The sequence below is a fragment of the Eulemur rufifrons genome, chromosome 29, assembly GCF_041146395.1.
Source record: "Eulemur rufifrons isolate Redbay chromosome 29, OSU_ERuf_1, whole genome shotgun sequence".
Classification (NCBI taxonomy): domain Eukaryota; kingdom Metazoa; phylum Chordata; class Mammalia; order Primates; family Lemuridae; genus Eulemur; species Eulemur rufifrons.
This window is the reverse complement of record NC_091011.1, coordinates 90,676,638-90,692,495: the sequence shown is the minus strand read 5'-3', so window position 1 is coordinate 90,692,495 and position 15,858 is coordinate 90,676,638. Positions and strand designations below refer to the sequence as shown.

General features: G+C 33.7%; 1 protein-coding gene across 1 annotated transcript in view; it reads right to left on the bottom strand.

Moving 5' to 3' along the window:
* Nucleotides 1-15,858, bottom strand: part of TMEM139 (transmembrane protein 139) — a 360,773-nt gene that overhangs the window by 42,844 nt on the left and 302,071 nt on the right. The window lies entirely within an intron of this gene.

The window sequence follows — 15,858 nt, the reverse complement described above, 5'->3', positions numbered from 1 at the left end:
TTGGGTTGCTTACCTTTTTCTTACTGACTCATTGGAGTGCTTTCTTTATGTAATCTGGTTACTAATCAATTCCTTGTTAACCTTATGTGCCACAAATATCTGCTTCCAATTTGCTTCTGAGGTTTTCTTTCTCAGTTTCTTTCTCTGTCTCTATCAATGAACGTTAAGTTTTGAATTTTGATTTCAAATTACCAGTACTTCCTTTTATAGTTTGTCTTGTTTGAGAATTATTTCCTCAAGATTATAAATAATTTTACTATATTGTTTTCTAAAAGCTTTTACGGTTTTGTATTTGACAATTAGTCTTAAGCCATCTGGAAATTGATTTTTATGTTGTTTATTCCATATGGATAAGTAGTTTTCCCAGCACCAGTGATCTGTATGAATCAAGTTTTCCATATATGGTCCATAATTTGTTTTAAGCTCCTTCTCTCAGTTTGTCTTTGTCTAACTCTCCACCAATACTACATAATTTTTAACTACTATAGTTTTATAAAAAGTCTTGAAATCTGATAGGAAAAGTTCTCCCTCCTGTTTCTTCTTCTTCAATGGTGTTTTAGCTATTCTTGGACTTTTGACCTTATATATAAATATTTAAATAAACTTGTCAAGTTCTCCAAAACAAGAAACAAACAAGCAAATAAATCTGTTGGGATTTTGATTGATTGTATTGACTCAATCTTTTAGTCCATTTTGTGCTGTTGTAATAGAACATCTGAGACTGGCAAGTTATAATAAACAGAATTTATTGACTAATGATTCTAAAGGCTGGGAAGTCCAAAATCAAGGGGCCAGCATCTGGCAAGGGCCTTTTTGCTGTATCATCTGTAGCAGAAAAGCAAAGAGAAGGCGAGAGAGAGAGAGAGAGAGAGAGAGAGAAAGAATACAAGGCGGCCTAACTCCCCCTTTTATAACCAACCCACTCTGTCAATAATGGCATTAATTCATTCGCTCTGCCCTCATGACCTCTGATTAGGCCCCACTTCTTAACACTGCTTGGTGATTAAGTTTCCAACATATGCTCCTTGGAGAACACAATCAATTTGGGGAGATATGACCTCGTTAAGATATTCAGTTTTTCCATCTATGAACTTGGTATATAATGCTATTTATTTAGATCATCTTTAATGTTTTGTACTATTTTTTTCTTTTTTGCTCCTTTTTTGTTAAATTTATTTCTAAATACATTATTTTTACTGCTCTCATAAATGTTTTCTTTTATAAAAGTTATTTTGTAGTTTATTGTTGCTGACATATAAAAAATCCAATTGCTTTTTATATATTAATTATATATCAATCAAACTTGATAAAATTACTTATTATAAATTTACCTGTAGATTCTTTCAGACTCATTGCATAGACAGTCATATCATCTGAAAATAATGACAACTCTGTTTTCTTTTCCAATTTTTATACCTTTAATTTTTTTTTTTCTTTCTTACTGCAATGGCTAGGAGCTCTACTACAGTGTTGAATAAAAGTAGTGAAGGGCATCTTGTTTCGTCCTTAATATAATAAAGAGAAATATTTCACCATATCAACTTTCAACATGGTATTTGCTAGAGTAATTTTGTAAATGCCTTCCCCATGATAAGGAAGTTCAATTCTTCTTTTTGGTGAACATTTTTATTTTGAGTGGATGTTTTATCAAATGTTTCTTCTGTAGCTACTGAGAATATCATATAATTCTTTTTCCTTTAAATATATTAGCATGGTATACTATTGAATTTCTGATATTAAACCAATTTTGTATTCCTGGAATAAACCCTTCCTGGTAAATATGTCATAACTTTTGTATGTAGACAGAGATACAAAGGTAAACATTAGATATTTACATCTATATGTGTGAGTTGAGATTGGCATGCTATTAACCTTTCTGTACTATCCTTATCTGGTATTGGTATCATCACAAAATAATATGGGTAGTATTCTCTCTTTTTCTATTGGGATTTCTATTGTGCAAGATTGGGATTATCTGGCTCTTAAATATTTCCTCGAATCACTTGCAAAACCATCTGGGTTTGGAGTTTACTTTGTCAGAGGTTTTAAACTTGTTGGTTCAATTACTTTAATGATTATAAGATTGTTTAGGTTTTTCTTATCAGTTTTGGAAGATTGTGTTTTCCAAGATATTTAAGCATTTCATATGTATTCTTATATATTCCTATATGTATGTGTTTATTCAATATATAAAAATACAGTTGGCTCTTGAACAATGTGAGGGTCAGGACACCAACCTCCCTGCATAGTCTAAAATTCACTTACAACTTCTGACTTCCCAAAATTAACTACTAGTAGCCTACTGTTGACCAGAAGTCTTACTGGTAACATAGTAAAATAACACATATTTCGTGTGTTATATGTATTATGTGCCATATGCTTACAATAAAGTAAGCTAGAAAATATAAAATGTCATTAAGACAATCATAAGAAAGAGAAAATGTGTTTACTATTCATTAAATGGAAGTGGATCATCATAAAGATCTTCATCCTTGTTGTCTGCACATTGAGTAGCCTGAGGATGAAGAGGAAGGGGAGGGGTTGGTCTTTTTGTCTCAGGGGTGGCAGAGGTGGAAGAAAAGACTCATGTAAGTGGACCCACGCAGTTCAAGTCTGTGTTGTTCAAGAGTCAACTACATATATATCAATATATGTATTCAAAATTAATAAAATAAACTTGTTTATAATATCCTTTCATTATCTGTTTAAATCTTTCCAACCTATTAATATGATCCTCTTTTCATTACTGTTATGTGTATATTTTCTTTCTCTTTGGTTTTAATTTTGCTGAAACTTGGTCTACTTTATTAGCTCTTTCACACACTGATGGAAAAAAATGTTATGTCTTTTTCTCACTAATTTTTCCTTATTTTATTACTTCTTCCTGCTTTCTTTGAATTTTTCTGTTACTTATCTTCTAAGCTCTTAGGTGATATGCTTAACTCATTAATTTTGAGCTTTTCTTCTTATGTAAGATTTTTAAGCTATAAATTTCTTTCACTGCTTTTTGGCTATATCTCACAAGTTTTGGTATGAATTTTTTGATCATGTAGCTTTAAGTCTTTATAATTTCCATTATAGTACTTTGAGTCATGAATTTTTTAGAAATGCACATTTTAATTTCCAGTTCATATGAAGTTTGTTTTATCATCTCATAATAAACGTTGCCTAACTTATAGTCAAAGAATGTATGATACCAGTTCCTTTCAATTTATTGAACCTGGTTAGTTTTCTTTGTGTGCTTGAAAAGAATGTGTAGTTTTTAATTACATAATGTTCTATGTGTATCTTTAAAATAAGTGTGTCCATTATATGCTCCAATCTTATATATCTTGACCAATTTTTGTCTGCTTGAATTACCAATTACAGAAATAGGTATATTAAAATATCTCACTATAATGCTAGGTTTGGCAATTTCTCATTGTAGATCTACATATTTTTGCTTTATATATTCTGAGGATATGTTATTAGTAAATTGTGGTAAATTAAACATTTTATCTTAATGTAGGGATCCTACATCATGGGTATCTATTCATGTTTATTGCCTTAAAATTGTAATTTGTTCAAATATCAAATCAAGGTTTCTTTGATTGGTGTTTTTTTCATTTATCTCTTTTATCCTTTGGCTTTAAATCTTCTGAATCTGTTTTAAGTATATATGTAGTAAACTTATCTGGATTTTTAAAAATCCTAGATTTAAAAAAATTTGACAATTTATAACTTGTCATTGAGTAATATAGTCTTTTTATGTTTATTGTGATTAGTGATGCAATTAAATTTATTTTGTCACCTTATTATCTGCTTTTTATTTTTCCTAACTTTTTTGCCTCTTTCATTCTTCCCCCTCTTCTTTTTCCTTTTTTCTTTGTTTTCTCAATTTTTTTCTTTTTTTTTATTTGGAAGTTACATGTTTTAGGTCTTATGCTTTAGGAATATTTTAATTTCATAGCACATTTAACTCATAGAATTCCTAGTTTTTAACATACTTAGTTTTATAACACACTTTATGTAGCATACTCAAGTTAAATAACATGGATTCTCAGGACTTTATGTCTAACTCTCACCTCCAAATATCAAATGATTTTTATTATTATTTAATAACATCAGTGTTTGATTTTCCAACATATTTACTAATATATTTGCTTACAGTTTCCTTTTTATGAAAAGTTGATGTATAACTTACATATATAAATTCACAAATATGTACATTAAATATGTGCATGTGTATTTAATATATAGTTTAGGTCAGTATATAGAATATATACTTTACTCTCACAGATAACCACTGTTCAGATCTCTGTCATCATATATTGATCCAATCTTTATCTTTACATAAATTGATTCATAAATAGGTAGTCTTTTGTGTTTGGTTTGTTTTATGCAACACTAGGTCTGTGAAATTCATCCATATGGTGGCATATAGCAGTACTTCATTCTTTTTTCTTTTCTCTATAGTATTATATTGTATAAGTACATCACAATTTGTCCATTCTACTGTTGATGGACAATTGAGTTTAGTTTTTTGGCTATTACAAATAAAGCTGATTTGAAAAACATATCTTTTGGTAGACATAGTCACTCATTTCTATTGAATATATACCTAGTCAGCCTGAATAGGAAATGCCAGTTTTGCACAATGACTATATCAGTTTACCCTCCCATCAGAAATACATACAAGTTCCAGCAGTTCTAGATCCTTGTCATCATTTGATATTGTCATCACAGTTAATTTTAGCCATCCAGAATGGACATAGGTTTCTTATGGTTTTAATTTGAATTCCTTTGATGGCTAATCATATTAACCATCATTTTGTATACTTATTGGCCATTTGAATATCATCTTTGATGAAGTGTCTCCTCTTGTTTTGTCCATTTGAGCGGATGGGATGGTTTCTTTTTAAATTAATTTTGTGAAAGTTTTTAATAATCTGAATATGCATATGCATTTTTTGTTGTGTTAATGAGTTATTAATACAAATATCTGCTTCCAGTCTCTGGTTTGCCTTTTCACTTTGGTAATGATTTTTTTTAATAAAAAGAACTTCTTAATTTTAATAATACTTGTGTTAATAAATCCAAACATTTATGATTAGCACTTGAGTCCTATTTAAGAGAATTTTGCCTACCCCTAGGTTACAAAAAATTACCCTCTACTTAATTGTTTCATCATGCACATTTAGGTTTATAATTTATCTCAAATTATTTTTTCTGTATGACAAGAGGCATGGGTCAGGGCTTATTTTTTTCATACAGATATCTAATCAGTCAAGAACTACCTACTGAAAAGGCCTCTTGACCCCATTGGATTGCATTAGTTACTTTATTATAAATCAGGTAACTGTACATATGTGAATCTGTTTTAGATTCTTTATTCTTTTTATATATTATTGAATTTGATTTGCTATATTTTGTTTAGGGTTTTTGAATCTATGTTCATTGAATGGTATTAGCCTCTAGGTTTTTGTTCTTGTAATGTACTTATCAGATTTTGGTATCAAAGTTATGCCAGGTATAATAAAATGAGTTGGGAAGGGTTCCTTATTTTACTATTCTGTGGAAGAAGTTGTATGATATTGGTATTGTATGTTTCTCAAATGTTTAGGAAAATTCACCACAAAAATCCTTCTGGGTCTAAAGTTCTTTTCTGGGAATGTTTTTGATTTTGAATTAAATTTCCTTAATGGATAGAATTATTATCTTTACATTTTCTATTTCTTCTTATGTAATTTTGGATAAATTGTGTTTTTAAGAAATTTGAAAATTCATCTGAATTTTTCAGATTTATTGGCATATGGATTCGTTATATCACTTTTTTTATCTTTTTAATGTCTTTTGGGACTGTAATGTAATATCCCCTTTTTATTTCTAATATCCATAATGTATTTTCCCTTTCTCTCTTTATTGATAAGTCTTCCTTTGGTTCATTAAAATCAACTTTTGGTTTTATTTAATTTCTGATTTTTTTTAATTTGATTTCTGCTTATATGTTTATTATATCCTTTCATTTACTTTCTTTGGCTTTAATTTGTTGTTCTTTTTTTTTCATATCTTGAGATAGAAGCCTAGTTTACTTTCAGCCTTTTCTCTTTTACTAATATATGCATTTAGAGCTACAATTTTCTCCAAGTAATTGATTTTGCTGTATACCACAAATTTTCATACATTGGATTTTAATTATCATTTAATAAAAATTATTTTTTAATATCCATTGTGATCTCTTCTTTGACCTATGGGTTGTTTAAAAGTATATTCTGTAATTTCCAAACATGAGAATTTTCTAATAAGTTATTGATTGATGTCGAGTTTAATTCCATTATGATCTGTATGTTTTTGAGTTTTTTCAGTTTTTTGCTTTATACCCAACATATGGTCTGTTTGAAAAATGTTTGACATGGGCTTGAAATCATGTATACTCTGTTGTTGGTGAGCATATATGTACCATATATGTTAAAAGGGTCAAATTTGTTAACTATGCTTTTCAAATAATGTGTATCCTTACTGATCTTTATGCACTTACCAAATTATTGACAAAAATGTTTTAAACCATCAACTATAATTACGGATCTATTACTTTTTTTATTACTGTCCACTTTTCATGAATTTTAAAGTTATGTTATTAAGGATACAAATTGAAGATTGTTATATTGCCCCATGCTCTATTGATTTGATCTTTTTATCATTATGAAATGTCTTTTTTATCTTTAATAACATGTCTTGGAGTAATATAGTTGTTAATATAGCCACACTAGCTTTATTTTGGTTAGTATTTGCATGGTGTATCTTTTTCCATCCTTTTACTTTCAATCTCTGTATATCCATATTTAAAGTATTTCTCTTTTAAACAAACTTTGTCTTGTAATTGGATTTTTAATTATTTACATTTAATATAATTATTGATATAGTTGGTATCTTACTCAGTTTGGGCTGCTATAACACAAATGCCAGACTGGGTACATGAAACAGCAAACATTTATTTCTCACAGTTCTGGAGGTTAGGAGGTCCAAGAAACAGGTCCCAGCAGATTCCATGTCTGGTGAGGGCTGGCTTACTGGCTTGTAGACAGCTACCTTCTCACTATGTCTTCACATGGCCAAAAGGGGGAGCTTTAATTTTTCTCATAAGGACACTAATACCATCCTGGGTGCTGCATACTCATGACCTCATCTAAACCTAATTACCTTTCAAAGGCCCACTTTCTAATGCCATTCCATTGTGAGTTAGGGTTTCACCAAAGGAATTTTGGAGGGACACAAACATGCAGTCTATAACAATTGGGTTTAAGTTGACCAAGTTGCACACTGTTTTCTCTGTTCTACCTGTTCTTATTCTTTTATTTCTTTTTTCTTGCTTTCTTTTGAATCAAACATTTTATGTTATTTCTTCTATATTATCTTTTGAATTACAAAATTTTATTATTCTTTAATGGTTACTACAGATGTTAAAATTTACCTGTTGACTTATTACAGTCTACCTTAAATTGCTACTTTTACCTATTCTCAAATAATACAAAACTTTAAAACAGTTTATCTCCATTAACACAATCTTAATAGCTGTGCCATTGTTGTATGTTTTGTTTTTCATATGCTTTTATATTACACAAGACATTATATTTGTTGATTTAAGCAGTAAATATTCATTTATATTTACCTATTTATTTACTCTTTTTAGTATTCTTCCTATAGTACTGTGTTCCTATGTGGAATAGTTTTCCCTAATCATGAAAAATTCCTTTAAGTAGTTCTTACACTATATTCTGCTGGCAACAACTTCTCTCAGCTCTGGTATATCTAAAATTATCTTTATTTTCCCTTTAACTTTGAAGGATATTTTTCTTGCACAAAGAATTTGAGGTTGGCAGATTTTCTTCTTCTTTCTCTCTCTCTAGGAATGCCATTGTGTCCTTGTTTTCATGGTCCTTTCAAAAAGTCAGCTATATTTTTGTTTATTTAAATGGAAAGTATCCTTTAGCTGCTAAGATTTTCTCTATGAATTTGATTTTCAGCAGTTTGGTTATGATGTGCCAGAGAGTAGTTTTCTTTGTATTTATTCTGCTTGGGGAATGTAAAGTTTCTTCATTTTATGGTTTGATATTTGTCATCTCTTTTGGGGTAATTTTCATCTATTAGTTATTAACATGTTGCTTGTGTTTCATTCTCTTTTTCTTCTCCTTCTGGGACTCTGATTACACATATGTTATAACTTGTCACCATGTCTCATAATTCTTTTAATATTATACTTTCTATATCCTTTACTCTCTTTGTGCATCATCCTTTCTTCCCTCTTATGTTATTAATATTATGGATACTTTCTACTGACCTTTGTTATATTTCACCATTTCTTTGTTCTTTTTTGTCTAATGTGCTATTACAGTCATCTATTAGATTAGTAATTTCAATGATTATTTTTTATGTCTCAAATATCCATTTTACTCTTTTATGAGTTTTAGTTCTATGCTGAAGTTCTGCAGCCTTGTTTCTGTTATTTTTGAGCATATTAGTCACAGTTGTTTTAAGTTACCAGTCTAAGAACTCAAATATGTAAACCACCTGTGAGTCTGTTTCTGTTATCTGTTGGTTCTCTTGAGTTTTTGGCAACATATTCTGTTTCTGAGCCTCCTCCTTAATTTTTAGTTGAATGCAGGATATTGTGGATGAAAAATTATGAATATTCCGGTTGACATTATTGTTTTTCAAAAGGATTTTGGAGGGGAATAAGCAGATAAAGTACCAGAAGATTACTTTCATACTATCAAATGTTAGTTGTTTTAGGCTTTGTTAGGACTAGTTCATTTAAGGTTTGCTCCTTCTCCAAGAACATAGTCCTTACTCCTAAGGTGTGGTTCTTCTCCGTATGCCATGAATTTTCTTCTGTTATCAACTGAAATCACAGTGTGCTTACAAGAAACTTTTTTCTTTGGGGCTTGGACTTTACTGCTTTATTCCCGGAAAAGTATAGCTACTGAAATGACAGTTCAGTTGTTTATATTTTTGGACACATTTCTGCACATTTTCTTGGGGTCTGTCTCTGTGCATGCATAGGTTAGGAGTCAGCCAATAACTTAAGGGGAATTTGTGCATAGATTTTTAGATTCACTTTTCTGAGGTTTCTTCATGTTTGAAACTTTACCCTTTGATTTCCAAATGGCTTGGCAGTCTTGAACTAGTAAGAGTAACACTTTCTGTTTGGCCTCAGTTATCCTGCAGTGTGAAATGGAAAATGTCCAAAATGAAAAAGCCATAGTGAATGTGGAACTCACGTTCTGTGTTTTCTGTCCATCAAGGATTGTAGTTCCTCAAGTCCTGCTTATGTTGTTTGCTCTTCAAAGTCTTCAGTTGTTTCCTATATATTATTACTGTTTTTAGTGGGAAGTTGTTCCAAAAAGATTCTCTCAATGCCAGAATTAAAAGTCTCTTACCATTCTGTCTTACATCTCAGATTATGTATCTAAGATCATTTTCCTTCTTTCTGAGATACATCCTTTAGAATTTCTTTTTATGCAGGTCTTTAGATAATAAATTCTGAGTATCTGTTCGTCTGAAAATGACATTTCATAAGAGTTTTGTAATATAAGGTGGTTTTCTGGATATAAAATTCTAGATTGATTATTTTCTCACTATATGTTGAGAATATTATTTTGCTGTCTTTTTTTTTTTTTTTTTTCTGCCAAGAAGGCAGTGGGAAATTGAATCATCAGTTATTTGTAAGTGATCTGTTCTTTTTTCCCCATTGGACTACTTTTAATTTTTTTCCCCTTTAGTGTCCTCTGTTCTTTTGTTCACTATAATATATTTAGATGAATATTTCTTTTATTTATCTTGCTTGGATTTGCTAGGCTTCGTGGATCTGAGGATTGGTATCTTTCAAAATCTCTGGAAAATTCATAGTAATTATTTCTTTCAATAAACTCTTCTATAATTTTCCGTTATATCCATTTGGAGCTCAAATCAGATGTATGTTAGATCTTCTTACTATGCTCTCAAAATCTTCTATTCTCTTTTATATTTGCCATCTCTTTTGGCTTTTAGGCTGAATTATGAATAATTTTTTTCTGCTCCAGATCCAGTTCATTAATTCTTTCTTGAACTTTGTTTAATCTTCTATTTAGTCTCTTTAATAAATTTTTATTTTGAACCATCTTATTTCAACTATTGTATTTTTCATTTCTAGTTCTACTTGATTTGTTTTATAAATATAAATATTTTCTGTTCTAGTTTCTAAGCTTCTCTTTTATTTTTCAAATGTATTAGATGTGGTTACTTTATATTCTATGCCTAGTAATTCTAATATCTGAATTCTGCCTGTTTCTGATGTCTTTTGTTTGTGATGGCTTTTATTCGTGATGTTTTATTTCCTTGAATGTTACATGATTTTTAAAATTATTAGTATGAGCTGCTCCTTTTGTGTGGATTTTTGTTTTTCTGTAGAAATTCTTTCTAGATGCATTAAAGTTCCGTTTCTTCAGAAAAGGTCTACATGTGCTTATTTAAACTGGAAAACTACCAAACTCGGACCACTTTGAATTATTTGCTTAGGGTTTCTCAATCCACAGAGGTAGCACGGATTTATGTTGCAAACCTATGTGGGGAACTGATTTGGTTGTTCCTTTGGTTACTCATTCTCAGAGATGTTTTTCCCCTTCACCCTCCAGCAGGGTTAAGACAGGCAAAGTGCATTGATTTCTTCTGTGTTGTGCAGTGTATTTCTTATTTACTTTTACCCTTTAGGAATACCCCTTTGGTGTCTGAGCATTATGCAGGAGTGTCCTTTTAAATTATATAATTAATGTGAGCCTTGTCTTAAACTCCTAGTCTGGAAACCATAGATTCGCTCCCCATGCATTCTCCACAGTTTTGTAGAAGCACCATGGTGAAAGCCAGCTTTTGTACTTGCTTCCATCAGTGCTTCCCTTCAATATTAGTTTGCTTTAACTTTGCAGACTCGTTACTTTCATATTATTCCATTGATGAATTTATGATATTTTGTATATATATATTGTTTGCATCCGCAGTATGATTCAGGGTACTTAATCAACTATATTTCTAGAACTAAAATACTATTTTAATACCTTATTTTAAAGTATGATATTTGTATGTGTGCTTATATATTAGTATATTATAAATGTACAGCTTGATGAATTTTTCAAACTGAACACATCCTTGGACCAGATCCTAAATTCATTTAAGTGAACATTACCAATAACCCAGAGGTCCTCCTTGTGCCCTTTTCCAGTTAATACCTTGCCCAAGGGTAAATATTCTGAGTTTAATATCAAATATTAGTGTGTAAATATGATCATGCAGTATGTACTCCTTTGCTTCTGGCTCAGTTCACTCTACAGTATATTGGTGAGATTCAGCCATACTGTATATAATGCAAATCTTTCATTCCCATTGCTGTACAATATTTCATTGTGAATATACCACAATTTATTTAAATATTCTATTGTTGATGGTACCCAGCTGATACAGAAGGGTTGCACTAGGGCTGAGAAAGCAGGGATGGTAGTATTTGGGGAGTTTCCAGTATTAGACTATTATGGATGGTGCTGCTTTGAAGATTCTAACACATGTCTTTTGGTGATCATGTGTATGCATTTCTATTAGGTATATACCTAAGAATAGTATTACTGAATAGTCTAATTTTAAATTTCAAAATGCTACTTTTGAATTTTTAATTTTTAATACATTTTAAATTTTTAATTTAAATTTTTAAATTTAAATTAATTTTTATTTAAATTTTAAATTATTTTAATTTTAAATTTAAATTAATAGCATTTTTAATACAAAGTGTCTAAAGAAACAAATTACTGGTCAACCCTTTCCTACTTCCTGAAGTACCCAAATATGTCCTTATTTTTACTATGCTTAGATAAACATAAACATATATCATTTTTCCCTGCAAAAGTAGGATCATAAATTTTTTTTCACTGAAAATATATATTGAGAACATTCCTGAAGGTATGAGTTGAGCCCATTTTTTATAAACTGCATAATACTTTTAGTATGGATTTTTAGTAAATTGTTCATTCATTCTCATGTTGCTGAGTACTTACAGAACATAATGTCTCAAAAGTTATTTCTGTGTTCTCAGGATTTCATGGCAGTCTTCATTACTCAGAGCTACTCTGGGCAGAAAACTGGAAAGAAAAACAAAGAAATTCTCAAGGGGCAGTAAAAATAAGAAAGGATATAGGATTTAAAATTGAGCTAGTATTGTAGTGTTTGAAACCAAGAAAGAGAAAGTAGAACCAGCTCAAATTTTGAGGAAAGTATTGGGAGATGTAGAAAGTAAACAAAAGGGTTAAGAGGTGAGGGAGAAGACTAAAAGAAAAGAGCATGAAGGAGAGGAAAAAACTTATACCACAGGAAATTTGTAATCTGATCAGTTTTCTACTCAAGCTGCTGTTTGTTTTGTCGAGCAATGATCCCACGGACTTCCTCTCTTACCCTCATATTCATCTATCTTGTCCATCCATCCATCCATCCATCCATCTATCCATCCACCATCCAGTGGACATTAGGGATCACCTGTTTATGACTTAGGTGAAATGAGGAATCAAAAGAAGAATAAAACACAGTTATTGACCTATGTTTCCTTTAGCTTGGGGAGCTGTGATGAAACCTTTCAGTAATACAAGATGTCGCACTCTATCCCCGTTGCCACTGAATCCATCTTGCCCCGGAAGGTCTAGTCTTGGCACTGTTTGTAGTAGGGGAGAAAACTTTAAAATGGTCTATTCCTGAGGACCGTTTGGTCTGAGGACATCTCCTGAGGTACCGGACAAACAGGGGCCAGGGCAGTGAGGGGTGAGGAAAGTGGAGAATCTGCAGGGCCGCGTAGATCTCCTTCCGGCCCCCGGGGCCAGCCACGGAAAGGGACAATCGTTTTCCCCACCCCGCACCCCAGGTTCCATAGTGGAGCTCACCACGCTAGATGAGCAGATGAGATTCAAGGCAGGACCTGGTCAGGCATAAAGCCAGGTTCTGGCTGTGAAGTCAAGTGTCGTATCCCACTCTTAATTAAAATGAATCAGAAGTAGAAACAAAGTTCAAAAAACCTTCACACGGGAGAAATCATATTTGTAGAGAAGTCACTACCAACTGTTTCCGCAAGGATATTTTATCTCGTTTTATAGTTGATTAAATTTATCTTTATTACAAAATAATAACTATTAATTAACATGTTAAGAGGTATATGAAGAAAAATTACCTAAAAGTAATCCACTTTCCTGTTTGAAGTAACTGATTCTAGTAGTTTATCTTCCACATAATTTTTGTGTTTATATAAGTATATAAAAACATTTTTAAAGGTTTTGGTACAAAAATGCAAACTATTTTACTACATTAAATGTTTATTTAAAAATAATATATAAATACACTGTGTGTGTACACACATACGCATATTAATATAGAGAGAGAGTGAGCCTGAGAGAGTAACTGTTGGCAAATATATACCGATTTAACCCATCCTTGGAACCAGTTATAGATTATTTTATATAAAAGTCTGTCATTATTTATCAACCGCACCCTTATTAATAAATAGTCTCACCAATTTACTTTTTAACAAATAGTCCTACTGCACTCCCATGGCGGGCGTCGAGGCCTCCCTCCCGCGGTTGGGGCCGCATCTCGGGGCAGAAACTGGCACAAAGCGCGGCCTCTGCCGTCCGGGGGCGACCGGACAAGCTCCGCCCCCGCCCCGCGGCGGCCAATCGGCTCCCGGGACGGCCCCTCCTGCCCCTCCTCTGCGCTGCAGCCTGCGGCCCCCACACCTCCCTCCAGCCGCTCCGCAGCTGGTTCTCGGATCCCGAGGCCGTCTGCGCCATCGCCCGTCGCGTCTCTGCAGAGGACGCCCTGCCCCGCCGAAGTGGCCGGGTGTGGGCACTGCCAGGCCCTCGGTGAGTCTTGGGCATGGGTGGCGTCTGGAACCCGAGCGGGCCGGGCGCACCGGCGCATCGGGGGCGGCTCCCGAGCCAGGGCCGCTGAGGCGCCGAGGCCAGAGGGAGGCGCCGGCCCGGGCCGGGGAGCGCCTGCGGGGCGGCGAAGCGGTCGGGTTTGGGCCCGAGACCCTTGGGTTGTTGGGCCCAAGGCGGAAGGTGTCTCTCAAAGAGGGTTCCCTGCGGTTTCTCCATCTCTGTTTCTGCTTTTTTCTACCACTCTGACTCTCATTTCTTTCGTGCGGCATTTCTTCTGCTCAAGGAACCTAACCATCAAGAGCCTAATACATCTCTGCCCTTTGTAAACATTTTTCATTATGAAATATTTCAAAGCTACGCACAGAAAATAATACAACAGATTTATCCTGTGCTGACATTTTATCACCTTTGCATCAGCGCTCTCTACCTCCCCCTTCCTCCCTAAGCAATAAAACCGTCGAAACCCTTTTCCCACCACGTCTCACACCCTCATCCTCAGAGGTAAGTTAGCTTGTGTCTTTGTATATTTTGTCCTTTATTTTTATGTGAGCAATATATGCGGTTTTGTTTTGCATTTAAGATTTTTACGTGAAACTCAGTATTACAGACTTTTGACTTAAGGTACTGTTAGTCCTGACATTTCTGACCCGGAAAAGACTTAGTGAGCCTGTCACCAGCCCTCTTCATTTTGCTGAAAAGCCTGGACCCTGGAGAAGATAAAGAACGTGCCCACTGTCTCTCAGTCCTTCACACCGCAGTATCCTGAATTTGGGTTCCCTTGACTTCTGTTCCTGCCATTTCCTCTATGAAACCCTGCCCCTGAGCTCATCCACCCACGTGACCCTATTAGTTGTTCATAATGATTCAGTTTGGAGAAAGGGCATGGAAGGGAGATGGAGAAAGGAAGTATGGCTTGGATTTGGACCAAAACCCTAGTCAGGATTAAAAGGTATGCATTTTCCTGAAGCATGAAATACGGAATCTTAAGATGGCTTGAATATTTATTTATTTTGTTTAACAGGCACTCATACCACCTTACTGTATGCAGGCATTGATCTAAGAACTTTGAAAGTATTAACTTATCTAATGTAAGCCTTACAATAAATTTGTAATATAGGTATTAATTTTATCATTCTCATTTTACAGGTAGTAACACTTAGGCACAGAGAAATTAAACAACTTGCCCAAAACCACACAGCTGGAAAAGGTAGCAGTGAGATTTGAATTCAGTCCATCTGGTGACAGTCTGGGTTCCTAACCAGTAAGCCACCCTGCATTTCACATTCCAAAGCGAGCACCCATATTGGAGGTGGGTAGGGACAGGCCATTTCTAGAGGGAGGAGCAGCTGTCAACTGATTATCAGAAAGGAAAGAAATGGGATTTGAACAGTACACCGAAGGATACATTTTAGCTACCTCTTGTTTGTTTGAAATATATTATTTTTAATTTGCAAAAATAACACATGTAACATGCAAACAATGAAGAGTTTGCAACAATAAAAAATTGCCCCTCCCCTATTCCTCAGATTAAACAATATTATAATAGGTCCTCCTTTCTCCCCACCATAATGCAAATATATACTTTTTTTTCCTTATAGAAACGAAAGCTTATTGAACGATTTCTACAATTTGTAGTTTTGTCTTGGCAACATATCAAGGGACAGTTCCCCAACTAGATGGAGATTCAAGGTCTTCATAAGAATTGAATACTACGGAGAATGTATCTCCCATAATCTGTTCAGCCTTTTCCTTACTAATGTATAGTCAGAGAAGTTTACGTCTGTAATAAAACGGCCGTCCACACTGCCAGGATGGGACCGCCAGGCGTCCCTAAGCCGCCGCAATGCCGAGGCGCCAGGGCTGGCGACACAAAGAAGCGCTGTCCCCTGCTAAGCGCCGCCCCCTCGGGCTCCTGCTCCAGCCGGGGAGGAAGTGGAGAGGA